We start from the raw sequence: 22308 nt of genomic DNA, 5'->3' as shown, positions 1-22308 counted from the left end.
TTAACTCGATGGATCTACTTAAAAGTTTGAGCATACAAGTTAAGGAAAATGGAATGTTTTGACTTAAAGATGCAAAATTGGTGGTCAACATTTGCATATGGACTGTATGATGCGGTTGTCACTTGATCTTTTTCAACCAATGACTGAGTGCTGTTGGAAGGGAAAACAGAACCAAAATTGATTAGATTGTCGCGCGATGTCGCACCCCATCTTCTTCAATGTTCAAAGCTTTTCAATCACCATTTTCCTTGAGCAATCACCGGAAAATTTCCCAATTTGTTGATCCAGGTAGCTTGGTATATTATGTAATTTTTTTAAATTGATTTTTATTTATTCAAATAAGAAAATTTAAAAAAAATGATGACATGGCATTTTTATTGGTCAGTGAAATTTTTTAACGGAGTGCAAACAGGTAACGATTAAGAAAGGAGACAACTTCCTGAAAAAAAAATTTAGGGGGTAACTGGTAAATGTAGTTTATTTAAGCAATATATACATATAGAGAGAGATGGGAACAGATATTTCAGAATCGATGATCAGATGTGAAAATTTTCAGACAGTTTGCACTGTAAATTTACTTTGTAGAGAGGTTTTATGCCAGAGACGAGCCTCTGTCTTATAAGTTTATATGTTAATAGAAGTGAGCAATTAATTTGAAGAAATAAAACAACCAATGCATGCACGCAAGACACAAGTTCAATGAACATTTTCCAACATAAGGCCACAACAAACGATTTACAGATTATCCAAAAAAGTTCCAACCTTGCTGCTCTATCTCCTCATATGATACGGCCATTGAAGGAACTCTCCATTTATTTCAATTCGCAACAACTACAAAGGAAAAAGAAAACCAATGCCAAAGAATAAAGGATGAAGAGAGCCCAACGGAAAAAGAATGTTAGAGGGTGAAAAGAATCATTGGTGGTGAAGAGAATCATTAACTCCGATCAACAACCATGTACACACGGCTGCATAAGTGACAGATTGATCAACCAAGCAGTGCCCACCCCCATCAGATCAATGTTGCCACGTAATGAGTAATAGCCCAATTGAACCAATTCTTGAGAATTTTACATTAGTTCTTTGTTTCCTTGGCCGGATCTTCGACATTTTTGGTAATCGCAGGGGCAGACTCGGTTCCCAAACTTGTCTCTTCCTTGGTAACAAGAGGACTTGCAGATGGCTCAAGGGTTAAGCAAAGGTTTTCGTTGATAATGTGATGTCTCCAAAGCAGTTTCACTTGTATTAACAGAGGATGATGAAGAGGGATCAGTAGTATCATCTGGGTTCTTATCGACCAGTTTCATTTGCACTTCACAATTTCGGACGATATCAGATGTTTCATCAGAACCTGGGGTCTCTCTCCATTCAACCCATGTAGGTGGTTCACTTGCACTGGTTCCAGCTTCTTTGGAGTCTTTAGACAGATCACTAGACTGATCCACTATTTTCCCTTCGCAAACCTGAGAAGAAGTTGCAGTATCATCTAAGTCATCATCCTCACCTTCACCGTCGACAGCAGCTACTTTAGCATTAGGTGATGCAGATGCCATAGCACCAGTCGAGCATTCACTGGAAACTCTATCATCTTCAACGCAAACCAGTTGGAATTTGAAAAAAGAGAACCTACAGACAACAAATAAATGCCCCCAATCAGATCAAGAAATTGAATCAACTTGATAAAAGTTTCAAAATGGCTAACAAAGTGAATAATTCTGATTCCCACTGGTTCGCTCAAAAAAATAAAAAAGATTTCAACCCACCTTCTTGGTCGTCCTAGGCGCAGAGATATTACAACCTCAGCAGATCATCATCAAAGTAACATCCTGAAAAGTATAACAGCAAAAGTTTTCAATTTTGTACAAAAATAGAATTCTAAATGATAAAAGGAAGAAGGAAAGAAAGGCAGGGAGAGGGGATTTTCTTCACCATAAAAGACGGAGATCATTTTTAGAATACCAAAAAAACAGAGCAAAATTTTTAGCAAAACTTATAACTTCACTCTAAAGTGACACTAACTGCACAAAGTGGAAGAGCCCGAGAGTAAGTTTGCAAAGTTTTTTCCACATAACTATTCAAACAGACCAACTGTCCAACTATTGTTTCTAAATTTCAGGTAACACACACATTTACCTCATCATCTCTTTCAAGTGAGCCATATACCTGAAACATATGAAAACGGTGTCAGCAAATGAAATAAAAACACAATAGTCCACATTCTAAATTGGAATCTCTACTAATTTCACACCAGAATGAGTATATAACAAGTAAAAAAATAAATGCATACCTAAACCAGTTAAGATTTAAGATAAATACAGAGAAATAATCTTGAAAGTAAAGAGCTAGTTTAATTTGTAATGCAGTTACAGATAAGAAAATAAACATGAATAGTAGGAAAACCAAAATAACTGAACAAACTGAACAAACAGCTTTGAAAACATCAAGACACTTTTTTAAGGACAAAGGTTAAGGCAAGTCAATGAAGCACATCAAATAGTATTGAATGTAGTTTTAATATGAAATAAGGGTAATTTCTTGCATGGCTACAATATTATATCAAACCAGGTCTCATCAATCACAGTAAAAAATATATCCATACAAAATGTAGAATAATTGCTACTACAGAATATATTTTCATGTTCATTCTATAGGTCTTGGTATTCAACAAGTAACAAATAAATTCAAATAGCTGGATTAGTACGAAAGTTCTAGAAAGAACCTGATCTATATCATCATTACTATAAATGCCGTATCTAAATGCCTGGCTTAAGTTATTAGCCAAGGCTGCAACACCATAATCCCTATCTTGGTAATCATCATCATCACTATCTCTGTTCCGATCATGTAGAGCAGTTGGCCTCCTGTTAACATAGATAAAACCAAACTAAATTAAATTTGAAAGAGTACTAAACATTATTCCGGGCAAAAAAAGTCTGCTGGTACAAGCAAACAATTTAAAAAATCCCAACACTTCAAACAAATAAGCTGCGCACTTTGAGCAACTTGTATAGAGACATTGACTAGAAAAAATCAAGGCTTCCATAGAAACTGATTTTACAATCCAATATTTAGATCGGTTTCAGTTCTGTTGAATGGTACCCCAACAAAGATTCCGATGTCTAAAGGTTTAAGACAAGGCGTAGCCTTTCTCCAATATTGTTCAACCTGGTTGGGGAGCTACTCAATCTAATTTTTAAGGCGGTAAATATGGGACTTTTAATGGTTTTACAGTTGGAGGGTCAGCTTATTCTTGTCAGTTGTCGCATCTTCAGTTTGCAGATGATTTGATAATTTTCTGCAGTGCTTCCATTGCGCAAATCAGAAATGTTAAGCGAATTTTGAGAATTTTCAGCTTGATGGCCGGCCTGGCCCTAAACCTATCGAAAAGCCATTTATATGGGATCAATATTGAAGAACCTACACTCTTAGATTGGGCCAACTCCATTGGTTGCTATGCTGGTTCGTTCCCGACGGTTTATTTAGGTTTGCCGTTAGGAGCTAAGAAGAATTCAGAGGTTTTGTGGGAACCAATTCTACAGAGGTTTAATAGTAAACTAGCAGGGTGGAAAGCTTCGGCATTATCAATGGCTGGTAGATTGGTCCTTTTAAAATCAGTCCTGACTTCTTTGCCGATTTTTTTCCTATCAATTTTCAAACTTCCGAATAAAGTCAGTCAGAAACTGAATTCGTTGATGGCTGATTTTTTATGGGGGGACGGTTTAGAGAAGAAGCGCATTCATTGGGTGAATTGGCAAACAGTGTGTAGTCCTAGAGATGAAGGAGGCTTGGGGGTATTAGATTTAAATCTAACTAATCGAGCTCTGCTAGGGAAATGGATTTGGAAATTTGCTAATGAAAAATACTTTGTGGAAATTTGATTTGTTGTAAACATAACATCGATAGTATGTCGATGTCGGTTAGTAGTGCGTATTCAACACAAGACTCTTGGATTTGGAAAGGAATTGTTAATAGCTTTTTGAAGAATGATGAGATTGGTGAGAGGCTAAGATCTCATTCTAGAATCCAAGTGGGGAATGGCAAATCAATTTCTTTTTGGAATGATGTTTGGGTTGATTCTTCACCGCTGAAAATTCAGTTTCCGAGAATTTTTGTGTTGTCAACGAATAAATCGGGATGGGTAAGTGATTTCGGAAGTTATGATTCGAACGGATGGACATGGGATATTCGTACAAGAAGGAATTTATGTGATTGGGAGTTGGAACAATGGCTGGAACTAATGATCAATTGAACAACTTTCAGTTGTTAGAGGAAGTGGATGATTTTTTATCATGGACAGGGAAGGGCGATGGTTTGTTTACTGTCGGCTCATGGAAGACGATTGGTAAAGGCCAGGTGGGTAATCCTCTTTGGAAAAATTGTGTATGGACAGGTTTGGTCCCTCCTAAATAGAATCCTTTCTATGGCAAATTACTCATCAAAAATGTCAGTTAAGTCCCAGCTGAAGAACAGGGGGTCCCGTTATCAGATGGGGAGCTTTGTCCGATGTGTTTATTATGTGCAGAAACGGTTCAACATCTGTTTATTGTCTGCCCAGTGGCTCATGAGATTTGGTATAAGTTTGCCTGTTTTGGTGGCTAATTCACTGATCTGGAAATTAGTTCCAGCAGTGGTTCTTTGGTCGATATGGAATTATAGAAATTCTATTGTTTTCGATAAAATGGTTATGGACAGACTTTCGCTCTTCTTCATCGTAAAGTTCAGGCTAGTTAAATGGTTTCTAGCAAAGTTCCATCAAGTGCAGATTCCAGTGGACTTGATAATATCTGATCCTACTTTAGCAGATAGTTTCAAGGGTCTTCACGCTACTAATAGGTCTGTCCAGAAATGGCTCCCTCCACCAGCTGATTTCTTTAAATTTAATGTCGATGAAGTCAAAAAGGATGGGATGACGGGCGGCATTGGGGGTATCCTCAGAAACCATAACGGTTTCGTTTTAGCGACGTTTTCAGAAAGCAGGGCCAGGGCCACCCCCTCTAGCAGAGTTGAAAGCAATTAGAAAGGCTGTCGACATTTTCTACTCCTCTGTTTGGGCTTCAAAGGGCAGATTAATTCTGGAAACTGACTGCAAGAATGCAGTGGAGTGGGTCCACTTACCCAGTCTCTCTCCGTGTTTTTTAGTATTTAATCAAGGAAATTAAGTCTTATGTAATGTTCAGGGGTTTGGTAGTGCAGTTTATTCCTAGGTGTGTAATTGGAAGCCGACAGGTTAGCTAAGGCAGGGATTGGCTAAGTATTTGTTGTTTTGTAAAGGCTTATAATGTATGCTTCTGTTATTAATAAATTGAGGTACTCTTTTCCTCCTTCCGCTAGTTGACCTTTTCCTATTCGAAAAGTCAACTACGAAGGAGGTTTTTAATGAGACCTCCAACTTCTATCAAAAAAAAAAAGTTTGTTTATTCCATTAATCTTCATCTATTTCATTCAGGATATTCTAGAAAATTATAGCAAATTGCATTCAGTCAAATCCGTTAGCATTCATTGATTATATCCCATACTGTTTACTACATCTTATAATCCTTGTTTAACATGGGCAAGGGCAGTAAATCAAGTTTCCACCCTACAGAATATCAATTTGAGTAATGCAAAATCTTCAATTCAACCAATTATGAAAATTGCAGATAGCATAGAGATAAACACACCGCACACACACACAAAAATCAGGAAGATGACATACCCACAAGCCCACTGGTAGACATTTTCTGCAGCATTACGCTTTGATAGGACATTTGTGTGCCACTCAACCCATTCACTGTTTTCCTGTCAAAGGACAAACAAACTAAGAATGTAAATTTGAAGTGTAAAAAGAATTTCACACTAAAAGGTTTTGCTTCAGGCAGCAATTGGAAGAAACTTTTCCCCTGGGAACATCTAATGGTTAGAACTTGGAATATGAATGGAGTTAAATGACATATGAGAAGGCTACCCCCAACTGACACAGGATAGTCCCAAAATACGAGAATGGAATATGAATGGAGTTAAAATACATCCGCTGCACTCAAAAGAGTTAATCATCTGATTTAAGACTCTCATTTCCTTTTCCATCGTTTATCAAAGTTCTTAAACCTAAATGTAGTACATAGTTTTTCACACTATGGAAACCTTGATCGTGGATAATATTTATCAGACATCCCAAATGGAAATGCATACTTATTATTGGATAGATTTAGTGTTAAACATAATGCAATTGTAGAATTAAGCTCTACTTCTGACTCTAATCAGAATTCCACATAAAAAAATAAAAGTTGATAAAATGTTGCAGATTGCAATATACACTAACATTTTAAGTTTTTGAAAAGAATGTAATGAAATATCTTCGAAAGATAAAAACCTGCAGATATGTCTGAATTTCACCACTGCTATTCCAAGCTGAACAAGTTTGTTAGATATACGTGTCAAGTGTCCCATATTTCCAATCCTTGGCGTGCTCTACCTTCAGCACTAACTGTATGCTGCGGTGATTAAAACAAAGGAGAAGCAGCACCAACTCAGCTAAAACAGGGGGTAAAAAATTAACAAGCTCAACACAAAGCTGTGGAACCAAGAAGTATGTTACAGAAATGCAACGAGCAAAGTTAAAGCAAGACACGATAACTACCATATTTGAATCAGAAGTCAATGTGCAATTCTTTTCGGCTTCAAGTATTTTTCCCAAAAGGTTACATTCTCGTAGAAGATTCTCGACAAGCGGAACATTTTTGCTCTCCAAACATGACAGTATTATGTTCTCCACATGGTGATGCAAAAAATTGTTGTATGGATACCTGTGTACAGAATTAACTAAGGGTATGAGAAAGAGGATCTAATTAGCAATCATATCATTACAGAGTAGGAATCTACAACTTACTCAAAGAACAAGTTCAAAATCCTTTGCAAAGCACCAAGTCGAATCAATTCCTTTTCGGCAGCTTCACTACCGACTGTCAGCAAGACAGAAATAAACTCTACAATCTGGAAAATCACATGTCAAATTATAAATAATTCCATTAATATTTTCTGGTTGAGCAATTACTGATCGATAGAAAAGGACCATCAAAATAGTTGTTTTACATAGAAATTAAGAAGTTCAACTATCAGCAATAACTGAGTCATGCACAAGGATGAACAACAAAAATGATGATCACTCTTCAAAATTGACAAAATCCAAGTTTAAAAGTAAAGAATACCTTTAAACGATGTTTCCCGAGAGGTGGCTGTAATTTTCCATACGTGGTTAACAAGGTTAACTCAGAAGATGAAACATCCAAAAGCTTCAATAACCCACCTGCAGAAGGGTAAACTGATATGTAAGTTCTCCTGTAGGATAATGATGACCTTTTAAGTTTGGTCAAAATGAATTGCTTAAGCATTGATCTGCCATGAGACTAGTCTGAATCCCCAAAGTGTCAATGTCATATCATTGTCAAACACAGATATGCATTCAGCACAATTCTATGTTCAAGCACAGATAAGCATTGTAGGTGACTAAGGATTAGACTAATTAAAATTAATATAATTACAGAATGAACATAGAATGAATATAATTAAATTTCATAAGATTTGGAAGAAATTTATTCTATCTTATCTATATTTTTATTTAAAATAATGAAAACATACACATATAATATATACATGCATACATTTAATTGCATGTCCTTCAAGCTGTGCGAAAATTTTATTTTTAAATTCACATGTTCTTCTTGTATCATACTGGAGTCCCTGTCTGTTTCCATACTTCAAAGTCATGAGACAAGAATGAGATGCTGTCTGTCTTTCTTTCTCTCCTTTTATCAATATTTTCATATATATAAGAATAGTCAAGTACTTCGAAAGAATAATTCTACAAGGGATATATGATAATGTATCATATAATATGAAAAGAGCACCACTGAAACATTTTAGTTAATTCATTTTCCAATTCTAGTAGACGTGAAGTTGCAAATGGATTTGTTATGCATGTAATGGTAAAGAAGAAAAAATAACTTTCACCTAAACTCTCAAGCATTCCTTCAACTGTCTCAGGGTTAGCAGCAATCATTGTTCCTTGGGGAACTTGGCGGTATGTATGATATATGCCCAATGTTAACCTCTTGGGATCTAACAAAGATATGCAGACAGACAGGAATTGACCAGAACAGATTTAGGTCTAGAGTCTTCCAAGCATGACGAAATAATCTGCCAGTGAAACTTCAAGAAAGCACCAAACCGGAAAAAGGAAGATCCAAATTAAATATTTGATGAGTCAGAACACACTGTTAACACACATATAAGCAGCGTGAGAACAAAATAATGACACCTACCTTGGGCTTGTAATTTTGGAAGCAAGACCAGGAGGAGCAAACCATGTTATTGCACATAAGGTCTCAGCTGCATTGGCATGCACCTCGGCAGAATCCTGTAAAATACATTTGAACATTTTTCAAAAACTTAACCACTAGTGCCATTAACACCCTAAAGTAGAAGACAAGCTAATGTTTACATTCGGTAACACCAAATGCTACACGAAGTGCCATGAGATCAACATATTTCTACCTAAAGGGCTCCTCACTTGGTAAAGACTGGAAGGGATAGAAAGTGTCAAATCCTTTGACAAGGTCAAGGGATATTACCCTAAAACAATGAAGGAGCCACCCATAAAAGAAAGAAGCCTCTAATGACAACTAAAGTTTAACGAAGTAGGAAAAAACCGATTTTGCTATTGCTCAAAACAGTTGAAAACACTTACTGAGGAGCTAAATTTGTCCACAATCTTCTCCAACATCTGTATCCTCTATCCATTGCATTGACTCCTTGTAGTTTGAGTACATATGCTCATCAGCACCAATAAGACGTATTAAAACCTGTTTAACAAGGAATGACTTGCATAAGCTAACAAAAACCTCACAGCGTGAGTGACAATCTAGGACCAAAAGTTTAATTTATTCACAAGACAAACTTTCTAAGCAACCAAATGCACAAGTAACCACATTAAAAAACAAAAAGTATAGAAATATAAAAAATCTCAAGCTTTTGGAGATTCTTTTACACAAAACAACACAGATAGACAAACACCAACCTCCATTATTGAAGTTATACCAATCAGATCAACTAGACGTTTGACAATTCCCTGATGTCCCTGGACAGCATCATCGAGGTAACAAATCAGATCAATAAAACGGATGCATCTTAGAAGCCAATTCAAAGGCAACAGCTTATTAACTATACAGTATCACATCAAATATAAGCCATGCATCTTAGAAGCCAATTCAAAGGCAACAGCTTTATTAACTATACACAGTATCACATCAAATATAAGCATCCACGCCTAAAACACAACTATGTGGATCATTCTAGAAAGAAAAGTTTAACAGGCATTTCCATTCAACAGGTATTACAGCTTCAAGTGAGACAGCATATCCATCAAGAATCCAAGGAATTCAATCATTTATCGGTCTTATATTGACAAGCATCAACCTCTTAGTCCTTGTTATATGAACATATATCCATATTATGCCCACAGCAGGAGAGAAAAAACAAAGACATTCATGCTAATTGAAGCATGCAATGAAGAACTATCTTAAATTTTGACCACAATAAATTTCCTAGCAGCTTAGCTACAAGAATCTACTATGACGGTATGACCACAAAAATATGCACTAAAGCATGCAAAGCAACATTAAATGACCCCATAAAGAAAGAGGAATTGCACCTATAAATAAATTTCTTGATAGAATCAGCTAGCCAACAATCAACTAAATGATCCACTATTTCTAGAGTGCCTAATTAGCTTGGAACTCCAAATGAATCGGATAAAACAAAGGGAGAGAATACCCCCAATAATAACCCCTTTCAAGATAGGACGGCGTTTGTCGACAATCTCAGTAGGACGGTTTCTTGACGTACTTTAAGGGAAATCTTCTTAGTCCATGGTCCTATTATGAGAGTCTTTATTTCCAAAGAAACAAAAAACCCAAAATACAAATTCTCCACCTTTGCTTTGTTCATTTTAAGAGTGAGATAGGTTTGAAGAGAGCTATTGATGATTTAAATGGTGTTGTGATAGATGGAAGGAAGATCTCAGTTAGTCCGGCTATATAAGGATGGGCGTCCTTGGTTAAAGGGAAGCTTATTATCCAAATAAGGTTTCTAGTCAGAGTAATGTTGAATCCTCAAAATCAAAGAAGCAGGGAACTCTATCAGAAGTATAAGGGACGACAGAACTTATAAAGATGCCTTGATGTCACATAGAGATGCAATGGGGAGAAAGGACTTGCCTTCTGATGATCTTCACAGGAGGAGTGTCAAGAAAAATATTTTGGAATTGCATATTCCACTAGAAAGCTCAAGCTGGGCTAATAGGTCTTTAACGGGGATTATCAAACATTCTTTTCAGATTGAGTATATTCAGAATGCCTTAGTTAAGGCAGGCTATGATGTCCAAATTGTTAGATGGGGTTATGTATAGAACGCTTGTGCTATAGTTTTTAAAACACATGAAGAGATGATGGACTTTTGGAAGAACAGGGAAGAGGCTATAGAACAATGGTTTGATCGAGTGAACCATTAATGATGATGAGGGAGTTCCAATGGCTTTCTATCTGGTGGAATTATTGGGGTCCCTCTGTTATGCTGGAACGAACCTTTCTTCGAAGATAGCTGGTAGATGGGGATCAGTGGTTAATATTCATGATGCTACAAGGAAAAGAAGACCTCACAATGGCAAGAATTTTAATGAGGGTGGCTAGTCCCTTTGATGTTCCAGATGTGATCACTCTTGGTTCTTATGGAAGATCTTTCAAAGTAAGTATCAAGGTCGTTTCGACAAGTGAGTATTAAAATTCTTTCTTCAATAATTTTTCGATGGAAGGTTCCGATGGGACTTTTTGAGGAGTTGTTGTCTGAGGAGGAGGATGACAGAATGCTGTCAGATAGTGGGAAGGTGAAGAAGGAGAAGCAGAAAAAATCGCCTAACAGTGGATAATTGGATTGACCAGGGAGTTGTTCGTGGTTCTGGAGGAGTTGGTAAGGATTTGCAGCTTTCAAGAATTTCTTTATAGAGGAAAGACATTATATGTAGGTTGTCAGAAAGTCAAACGTTAGGAGTAAAAGTAGGAGAGTTTGCAGGCTTGGGATTAGAAATACTTATTTTTCAGCTGATGGATCTCAGGCCCAATCTGAGGATTCTGGGCAGTCTGGGTCAAAAGGAAATAAGGTTTTCCTACTGGGCCAACTTTTAACATAAATAAGTTTGGTGAATTGGTTCGCAATCTTGACTTAACAGAGAAAGGCAGTAAAATGACTAGAGTTTTGGAGAGAGCCCAATGGCTAAGCAGTTGGTCACTGATGGAATAGCAGTAGAAGAAGAAGACTTAAGGCAGGTCGAATTAGTTACATCAGATTCAGGAAATAATTCAAGGGGGAGAAAGTTAAATCGATCCAGAAGACATCCTACAACAAAGAGTGATGTGCTAGAAACTAGAAGCATGGGCAGTTGTAGAAGGGTCTATAGAATGTCGAGGAAAGATATTGGTATGGGGATTTGCTAAAGTTCTCGCCTGATGCAGATAAAGTCAAAGCTTCTAAGGGAATGATTGATGTGGACTTTAGTGTTGATAATCAGCTTTGTCTATCGGCAGGTTTGATTGCTAATGGGAATAGTTCCTTATATAGACAGTGGCAGTGGATGGAGCGAGGGAGATTGATGGATATTTTTCAGAAGGAGATTGCTTAAGATTCAAATCTGGTTTGTTAATCAGAAGAACTAAAAGGAATTTGATAAGGGAAGCCCTTGAACAAGTGAGCATTGATATAACCTCCTCTTCAGCCTTCTCGATTTTAATGGAAGAAGCACTTGCTACTTGGAAGGTTAGTGATCTTTTGGGGGTGTCTTTTAAGGAAGGGAAAGAAGCTTTTCTGGGTAAAATTATGGCTTTAGAGAAAGGTTTGAATGGGGTGAATTAAGGTGTCGCTGGTAGAGATGTTCAGTTTGCATTTATTCTTTTATGATGAAATCAAAGTTAGTAATTTGTTCATGGAATGTTAGGGGGCTAGGGAAAAAAGAAAAAAAGAGGACTGTTCATAATTTAGTTTCTAGTGTACATCCCACTCTTCTTTGGCTGCAAGAAACTAAGACAGAGAAAATTCAGAGATCTTTTTTCAGAAGAAGTGGGATCAATAATTTAAAGGGTGTTGTAGAATCTCCTTCAATCGGATCGTCAGGGGGTTTATTGTGCTGTTGGGATGATAATATTTTTGAGCTGGATCAACAGTATGTTCATAGAAGATTTATAGCCATTTTTGGTAAATTTCGGAATAACAATATTAGTTGTGGTTTCATCAACGTTTATGGTCCATTAGTGGAGGAGGAGAAATATAGTTTTTTTGAAGAATTAAGTATGTTTCTTAGTGTGCAGAATTATCCTCTCTGTGTGGGAGGGGATTTTAACGCTTATTTACAAGAAGATGAGAAGGTGGGTAGATGTCAAAATAGAAATTCTATGGAGATATTTAGTTAGTTTATCCTTCAAACTGGTCTAATTGATCTTCCTCTGAATGGGGGTAGGTTTACCTGGTACAATAACCAAGATAATCCTACTTTTGTAAGATTGGATCGATTTTTGGTTGATAGTCAATTTTTGGATATGTTTCCGGATATTGTTCAATCACTACTCCCAAGGTCCGTGTCTGATCATAACGCTATAGTTCTAATGAATAAACGTGTTGAGTGGGGTCATAAACCGTTCAAACTATTCAACTATTTGATGGAGGAAGAGGGTTTTGAGGATATGGTGAAATCATCAATTCAGAACTGCAAGAATATTCACAAAAAGGCTGGTGTGTTTAGTCTGCTGAGAAATACAAAAAATGCAATTAAAAAGTGGGTTGGGAAGAGAGGGGTCCCCTACCAACAAATCAACTTGTATTTGGATATTGGGAAACTTAGCTAGAAACCATTTAGCCAACCTAAATCTTATTAGGAAAAAAAGAGAGGTTATATCAAGGCTAGAATTATCAAGCACAACTGAATTCCTTGCTTTCCAAATAGACCAAAGAACTACTCCCGGAATGATTTTCTATGTGTGAGGTTTTGTTTAAATCAGACCATGAACTTAGCAAAACTTGTGGATTATTAGGCAAAGTTGTATAGATGTCCCAAATCTTCAACAATCTGTTCCAAATATCCCCTGCAACTGAACATGATAAAAAAAGATGTTGGACTGTTTCTTCATTCTTTTTACATAGTGGACATAGTGCGTCTTTCTACTTGGGGAAGGAATGGGAACATGGAATAAAACATACTTTTATCACTCTTATTCCAAAGAACACAAACACTGGTGGCCTAGATGATTTCAGACCTATAAGCTTAGTTGGTGGTCTATACAAGATATTTTCTAAGTGTTTATCGAGGAGACTTAGGAGTTGTTTATCAGATTTAACAAGCCCATCTCAATTTGCTTTTATCCCCGATCGACAAATTTTGGATTGTTCCTTAATAGCAAATGAAGGGATTGACTTTTGGAGGAAGAATGGTTTAAAGGGCTGTGTTTTTAAAGTTGATTTCAAAAAGGCTTATGATACAATTGACTGGCCTATTCTGTTCAAAGTAATGAGGAAAATGGGCTTTGGTGATAGATTGACAGGTTAGATTTCGAAATGCATCAAAACAACTACTGTTTCAGTCTTGGTTAATGGGGTTCCTACGGAGGAATTCCCAATGGCTAAGGGTCTTCGACAATGTTGTTCCTTGTCTCCTTTACTGTTTAATATGGTGGGGGAACTTCTGAATTTATTGATTCTAAAGGCAGTTTCACAGGGGTTGTTTTCAGGACTGGTCATTAGCAGGGAGGAGGGGAATTTTAATTTATCTCATCTACAATTTGCTGACAATCTCATAATCTTCTGTGGTGCATCGAAAAAACAGATTTTGAATGTGAAGAGGGTGCTCCGAGTGTTTGAAATTACGTCTGGTCTTCAATGTAATTTGCAGAAGTGTAAATTGTTTGGGGTTAACTTGAATGAAGAGAAAATAAAGGATTGGGCAACTACGATTGGATGTTCAGTGGGTAAATTCCCTTCAGAGTATTTGGGACTTCCTCTTGGAGCACACAGAAACTCTAATCAGCTGTGGGATCTAGTGGTACAGAGTTTCAATAAAAGGTTGGCGGGCTAGAAAGCATCATCTCTTTCTCTGGCAGGGAGGCTGGTTTTAATTAAATCAGTTCTAAGTTCACTCCCTACATATTTTTTGTCATTGTTCAAGATTCCAGCTTCGGTCTACAAGGCTCTTAATTAAACTATGTCCAATTTCTTATGGGGTGGAGGAAATGGGAAAAATAAAATTCATTGTGTGAACTGGTCAGATGTTTGTAAACCTAAGATTGCAGGAGGATTGGGAGTTCCTAATTTAAATGTGGTTAATAGAGCCTTATTGGAGAAATGAGCTTGGAGGTTTGCTAATGAGAGGGAGGCAGTTTGGAGGGATATGATTTGTACCAAATACAAAATGGACTCATCTTTAATGGAGTTTGACAGTAATGTTTCCCCTAAATTCTCTTGGATTTGGAGATCTATGGTGAGTAATCATTTCAGATCAGATTCTATTGGCTGTAAAATCAGGAGTAAATATAGTTATAAAATAGGTAATGGGAGAATTATCCAGTTTTGGCAAGATGCTTGGGCTATGGATCACCCTTTAATGGATATCTTTCCTAGACTGTTTTCTATTGCAGTAAACAAAACTGGAAAATTATTCCAGTTCGGGGAATTTAGCTCGAGGGGCTGGTTTTGGAATGTTCAAATGAGAAGGGAATTGAACGACTGGGAATATGAGCAATGGACAAATTTGATGGTTGTTATTTCAGTCTTCTCTATTTCTGTTGATTCGGTTGATGGGCTGATTTGGAAGGGCAATGGAGACGGGGTTTTTCTGTTAAATCATGTGCTAATCTATGTTATTCGGGGACTTCGGATTCGGAGAAAGCTCATTTTTGAAAGAACGTAGTTTGGAGGGGCCTGCTGCCTCCAAGAGTGGAGACTTTTCTATGGCAAGTGATTTTGTAGAAACTGCCAGTGAAGACAGCTTTGGTTAAATGAGGTGTAAAGGGCATAGATGATCTATTATGTCCTTTATGTAAGTTAATGGAAGAGTCCCCCTCACATTTATTCTTTTCTTGTTCGATTGTTTGGTCTATATGGAATAAGTTCATGCGCTATTGGAATATTCAGTCTGTTCTTCACGTGGATGCTAAAACCTTTCTCCTAGCATGGGCTGAATTAAGGTCCAACTCTCTCATATGGTCATTTATTCCTGGAGTGGTTCTTTGGACAATATAGAAAACTAGGAATTCTATTGTGTTTGAAGGAGGGAAGCTAGATCGAGCTGAAATTTTCTTTTTAGCAAGGTTTAGGCTTGCCTCATGGTTTTTAGCTAAAAATACTCAGTTTTCTATCGCAAAGGATTCTCTTATTGCTGAACCTTCCTTAGGGGATTTTTGCTTGCCACATTCTAATCCGATTTTATCTGATTTTCCGTGGTCTCCTCCTCCCAAGGGATTCATCAAGCTGAATGTGGATGCTGCAACTACTAGTGATTGGAAGAGGAGTGGTTTAGGTGGGGTTCTAAAAGACGTTTATGGTTCGATCCTAGACTCTTTCAAAGAGTCTACTAGTCCGGGGCCTCCAACCTTGATGGAATTGAGAGCTATCCTAAAGGGTCTAGCTTTCTTTGATTCTATTCGACAGAGATTTAAGGAAAGATTGATTATCGAGAGTGATAGTAGGGTGGCAGTCGACTGGGTTAAGGATGTTGTTTTATGTCCTCATGTTTATGTTCACATTGTTAAAGACATTATTCAAAAGCTCAGAGATTGTGAAGGTGTTATTAGATGGGTAAATAGGACTGCCAATATAGAGGCATATGCACTAGCTAAGGCTGGAATTGGTTGATCTTCATGTTATTTTTGAGGGATGTTTCTTTTGGGTTTTCTATCTCCTTAAGGGAGTTAGGTGTTGTATTCCTATGTACTTATGTTATTGTCAATAAAATTCTAGGGCACTCTTTTCCTCCTTCCGCTGATTAAGGAACTGTCCTTAAGTTCCATTAATCATGAAGGGGTTTTTTAATGAGGCCTTTCATTCTTATCAAAAACAAAGTTTCATGCAAGTGCTACAGGAGAGATTCAATCTACATAAAAAAAAAGTCAAACAAAGATACAAGCATATGTAAAGCAATTCAAAGCATTGCTTTCCAAACTTAGCAAGTTGATATATCAAATCCTTTGCCACTGAGGAAGCATGCATTTTAGATCCAACCATGCATTTCCCATCAGTCAGGAACATATAACAGAAGAAACAGCCTGCAGAACTTACATGACTGTAGAAAGTAAATCATGAACTAAATTATAAAGAGTGACACAGAAGCTACTACTATTAAGTTATTTTTTTAATTTCAGTCGTATTTCTTAATTTTTATATTTATAGAAAGATGGCTAGGATTATAAATTATCTTTAGGGTTAAATCTAGGTCTTAGATTAAAACTTTATTTGTAACCCTAAAATAAATTTAACACCAACTTCATTATTTTCTTTTAGTTAATAGAATTTAAAAACTAGAGAGTTTTATAATCCTATGTTTTCTAGAGTTTCAACTTTATTCATACTATATTTCAGCCATAGTTCTCCTGATTTGTTGTTGTTTTCTCCCTAAACCACACCCAAGTAGACCAAATTCCGCGTACTAAAGTAGAAGTTTTCAAGCCTTCACTCAGATAAATGCATAATAGTTCTGCTCAACCTTTTTACACGTTCAGAATACAGTTTAATACATTTAGCTCAGACTCTTTACATAAGAAATCAAGTTTGCAGTCCTGGTCAGAACTCTCATAACTTTAATTTTAATTGGGCAAGATTAAAGGTTACAGATTTCTGTCTTAACCTACGATGAGTACAAATCAACATATAATCATGCAGAAAAACATAATGAAGTATCTAGAGCTGCTACTGTGGTCCCAGAACTCTCATAGAGTTAGATATGCAAATAGCCAAATTAGAGGTCTAAGGAGAGAGTCATGGCTACTATCGGTAAGACTGATGTCTTCTATTACACCCTTAAATCAAACAGGCAAAGAAAAGGGAAAACAGAAAATTTTACATCTTCAATTGCTCAATGAAGATAAAGAACAAAAAATCAGAACAGAGACAAAACTACCCCTCAAAACAAGGGCACAACCAAATTTGATCAGTAAATGGACAAATGGCAAAGCATATAACAATGTCCTAATATCATATGGTCATTGTTCAAAACTTGAAACACAATTTATAGGGCAATACAAAATTTCATTTCATTCTTAGAATACTATTTTGGCAATGTTTATTCTCGCAAATGCATGTAATACCACCGGGAAAAAAACATCATTCCTGTTTTAACAGCATATACAAAAAGTGGAAAAAGTTCCTCAATCAAGTTTAATAAAATATTTAACGTACCTTAACATACAGCAGGAATGGCAATGTCTTCCGCAAAAGCAAACATATGACAACCTAGCAAGAAAACTGAATATGAAACATACTAATATAGATAACCAGATATCCAGAGTCCCTTGTATATTTGAATACGATAGATGAAAGGAAATGGAAAAGAGCTACAAAGTTAAAAGTGTTAAACATGTGAATTCTTGAAAGTTAAAAACACGATACCTTGCTGAAGTACCCAGCCAGTGGTGTACTATGAGAGTGATTCAAATCCAAAAAGGAAAATAACAAATTCATTAACTGCAAACAAACAAGCACCAGTAGAAGCCTACATTAATAAAGACAATGTACAAATTCAAATACAGGGGAATAAAGAGGTTAACTTCTTACTTCCTCATCTTCTACCAATGTTTTTAGTATTATATCAACCTCGCAAGTAATAAGTTCACATGAAATAAAAGGAAACCTACAATCACACAAATCAAGCATTACAAAACAACAGTATACAGTAAAATCGAGAGAGTCAAAGCAAACCAATTTGCTAAACTATTAAAACCTACTTGAAAGTTCGCTTATCATCGGCATCCTCTGGTGGTTCTACCACAATATATCGAAGAAGTTGTTCAACTTGAGCCTTCTCCCTCAAGCTGCAAATGAGAAAAAATATATGACAGTGAAGAGAGAGAGAACCAATGAAACAAAAAAAAATTAAATTGGTCCTTCACAAACAAACAATTTGCAAGGATCATCTTAAAATGAGCAAATATTCAAGCCTCCTACAACTCAAGCCATCAACATCCTCTGAGGGATCTCAAATAAGGTTATTTTCTATGATAAGCATAGATGTGAGCTGGGTTGTCAAGGATGCAAGGTGAACTCTAGGTGCTAGAATCATTATATCGACTCGGGCACAAGGTGCAAAACAATTACTTTCCTGTGTGAAGATGTGTATGTGGGTTTTCATAGATGTGTTTGTCTGTGCATGTGCATGTATAAGTATAAGATATATAATCGTGTTACAATACTCTGAAGAGCGGCTTAGCTTATTAGCAAACATGCATTTTCTTGTTGGTCAATACACATGGTTTTGTTTTGGCCCAATGTCAGTTGTTGGGTACTCAAATATTGATAAGTAGAGAGATGGATAATATCCCCTTCCCCCACTAGAAAAGGTACATTAATGAAAAAGTTAAAAATAAAAGAAAATAGAATGAACTTCAATTAGGCATACTTGTTTGTATCTATTGCCTTACAAAAAAGACTGTCTAGCACACTAGGCATGTACCTGATCAAATGCATCCCACTTGAAAGCGTTTTAAGACCTCTTTTTTGTCTAGCGCAAAAAATCAAGGCTAGACGCACCAAGATGCAAGCCTTTGACAACACCAGATGTGGAGAAAGATCAATTTACTCCTAATAAGCATTTTTGTGCGAAGAAAGGAGCAGAGTCTACACATCATCTCTTAAGAACTAGCCCATGGTTAATACAACTTCGCTACATAGCTTATGCAAGGTTAGGTAGCACTTGGATAATTACCAATCAAGTGAAAAGGAGTTACCGGCTCAGAAGGGTTCACATTATTGTATGGGTAATAAAAAGTTAAAGCTCTGATCCATGTTCAGAGTAAAAAAAGGAGAAAAAGTTAACAAAGTTGTCGGGAACTAGGTGTTACACCTTTACTTAAGGTTTTCATAGGCCATAAATATTAGGAGCAAAGGATCAGTTGGATATTATTGGTCTCTTCCCTTTAGCATCTTTGGAAATAACCTAAGGCAAAAGGCAGATCTATTTATCCATACCTTTGGTCCACTAGCAAGCAAGGAATAAAAACTTTCAAACTAGACAATCTACTCAAATTACTCATCTTATAATTATAGTCCTTGGTTAGCAATATTGCAGGAGGCTATGGTACATACATTAATTACATTACGGCTTAGAATTTGTGTTCCACTTATTTATAGACAGTATATTTAACAACTATAAAGTAATTCTTACATGATATAATTACCGATAATGAGTTACTTTTTTCCTTTCAAAATTGATCCTGCACAACTTTGTATACACAAAGCCCAAAACCGATCACCTCCACTAAAAATTTCATATGATTTAGCATAAATCCTCTACCAATCTTTAACTGATTCTTTTCCAGTTTAGCTTCATCAGCTTTCTACAAAATTAACCGCAGTGTACATTATGCTTCTACATGTGTTCTTTGCCTATGGCTTTTAATATTTAAATCTGTGACCTATTATCAAACATTGACCCAATTTCTAGCTTAGAACAAAACCCTGAATGGTGATTGAAGTAAAAAAGCAATAGATAAGCACGTCAGAGCATATATATTGTCTTGTTCAAACATTATGGTACAGAGCAATTTAACATGCTATGAGATGAAAGAAGAAAGAAAGGAAGCAGAATGGGAGGCTAGAAGCTGTACAAGTTTATAAGTCGCCCATTAAGAGCTTTGCATTCCTGAATAATTTCATCCTCATCAAGAAGCTCCTGCAGTGTAAAATTTCCCTTATCTAAAACTATCTCAACCTGCATTGATCATAAAAATGAAAATTATAATAAAAAGAGAGAGAGATAAAGAGAAAGAAAATCGCAGGAAGACGCCAAACTCACAGGAGACGCAGTGGACAATCCGGTCATACGCCAAAACATCTTTGCGAAAAAATAAACAGCGAAGAACTCAGATCTGAACCAAACAAGAGAAAACCCTAGGAATCGACGAATCCAACAAAGAAAGCGAAAAGATCCGCCGCAGCGTTAACCCTAGCAATATGAACCGTACGGATTCGAAATTAAAAATCAGAAAACCTAAAAGTAAATGTTTCTTGGATTCGATCAAGTCGAAGGATGTGCATGCGCGCGAGAGAATGAAACCAAAAAAACACACCCCGTATCGCGGGATTGTTTGGAGAAACTAAAAATAAAATATGAAATATAAATATATTTTACATTTAATTATCACATCTGAAATATTATTGTTGTTGTTTTTCATTTCATTATTAATTTAGTATTTTTAAGTTAGTGTAATTATTTCCTTCTATATTGTGATTTGTGAAGCATATAAATATTCCATATATACTTTTTTCCATAATTTCCATATTTACTTGCGAATTATTATTTTGCATATATATTTCTATTGTATTATATTTTATTTTGCTTTATTTTATTATGATAAATATATACTAATACATGGTTGTATTTTAAAGAAAATTAGTAGTGCTATTGGGCTGAATTTACGAGATAATGTTGTGAGAAAAAAAAATTCACGAGATAACGCGTTCCAACAATTAATTGTTGAGATAGGGTGTTTGTTACAGTTCGAATGAAGGTCGCCGGGTGTTCTGGCGACCAATGAAGGTCGCCAGGTGATCCATGGGAGAAACAATCAAACAATAATTGTTGGGTTAAATGCAATTGGTCCTCACAACTTTACACTCATACGTGTTTTAATATTTAGGGATAATAGCATTTTCGATCCCCTATGCTTTGTAATCTATTGTTTAATCATTTACATTTTTAATGTTTGTTTCAGGCATGTATATTTTAATACTTATATTTAGTCACTAGTTGTTATTCTGTCAAGTTTGTGTATGCTTCATTTTGATCATAATATTTTAGTTATTTCATTTAATCACTGATTTCATGTGTTTATATATTTTCCTTAATTTCGAAATTGGCCATGAAATTTGTAAACATGTTATTTTAGCCACTGTTTAGTATTTATGTTAATTATAATTTAGTCATACATGTTTCTGTTTATCCGACCGAGGCCATCCGAAAGCATCCGAGAGCATCTGAGGCCATCCGACGAGGCCATCCGACGAGCTATGCGAGGGCATCCGAGGGCACCGAGCGAGCTATGCGAGGAATCCGAGGGCAAACGAGCGACGGTAGGTCGCCCGGAGTGCATGGCGACCTACCTCGCTCGGTTGCCCTCGGATTCCCTCGATAGCTCGCTCGGTGCCCTCGGATGCCTCGTATAGCTCGTCGGATGACTCGGATGCTCTCGGATGCCTCGGTCATGGCCCAGTCGGATGGCCTCGGATGGCCTCGGATGCCTGGAAGGTCGCCCGAAGGCATGGCGACCTACGACCAACACTGTGGATTTCACCCTATTTGAGCAATTAATCTTGGGAGTACGTTATATCGTTAAATAAAAAATTCGAGAAAATTATCTCGAAAGTTTTGCCACTGCTATTGAATAAATAATATTAAATAAATTGTGGGCGATGAAAATGACGACAAAATATATACCTAATAAACAATGCCAAGAAGAAAAAGGATTGTTTGTCCACTTGGTTGAGGATGTCATTCATTGTTAATTTTTCTCTCATTATTAATAAACTTAAGGGGAAGGGAGAGATTTCATATGATTTGAGCCTTAATGCATATGCATAGCAAAGATAATTTAATAGTTTGATTGATAAAATATAAAAATAATATTATTTAAATATAATTCTTTAAAATATTATTGATAATATTAATTTATTTTATTAGTTTGAATATAAAATTATTATGTTTAATTGAATGATAATTTTGCATAATCATAGTTTTTAAAATTACCATCATCATATTAATGTATAAGTTGATTTGATTATTTATTATCAAATTTATCAATAATCAATTGGTCTAGTATGATAAGATACTGGATTCTTTAAACAATATCATGAGTTCGAATTATATCGTTTACGAAATAGAGTAAATTGGATTTGAAGGATCACCCCATATTGTACCTTTACAATACACAGTCCAAATTAGTCAATTAATATATCTGTCAACAAGAAAAGTAACAAAAGAAAAGAATAACTTTATTGTTATTTTATTTATTTATTTATTATTTAATTTGATAT

At 36.1% G+C, this 22308-nt stretch overlaps 1 pseudogene; it reads right to left on the bottom strand.

Annotated features, from left to right (window-relative positions):
* Positions 1-907: 907 nt before the first annotated feature.
* LOC120196353 lies at positions 908-20388 on the bottom strand (annotated as a pseudogene).
* Positions 20389-22308: the final 1920 nt, after the last annotated feature.

This window comes from Hibiscus syriacus, unplaced genomic scaffold, assembly GCF_006381635.1.
Source record: "Hibiscus syriacus cultivar Baekdansim isolate YM2019G1 unplaced genomic scaffold, ASM638163v2 tig00117032_pilon, whole genome shotgun sequence".
Classification (NCBI taxonomy): domain Eukaryota; kingdom Viridiplantae; phylum Streptophyta; class Magnoliopsida; order Malvales; family Malvaceae; genus Hibiscus; species Hibiscus syriacus.
Note: the sequence above shows the minus strand (reverse complement) of the source record. Positions and strands in the feature narration are given on the sequence as shown.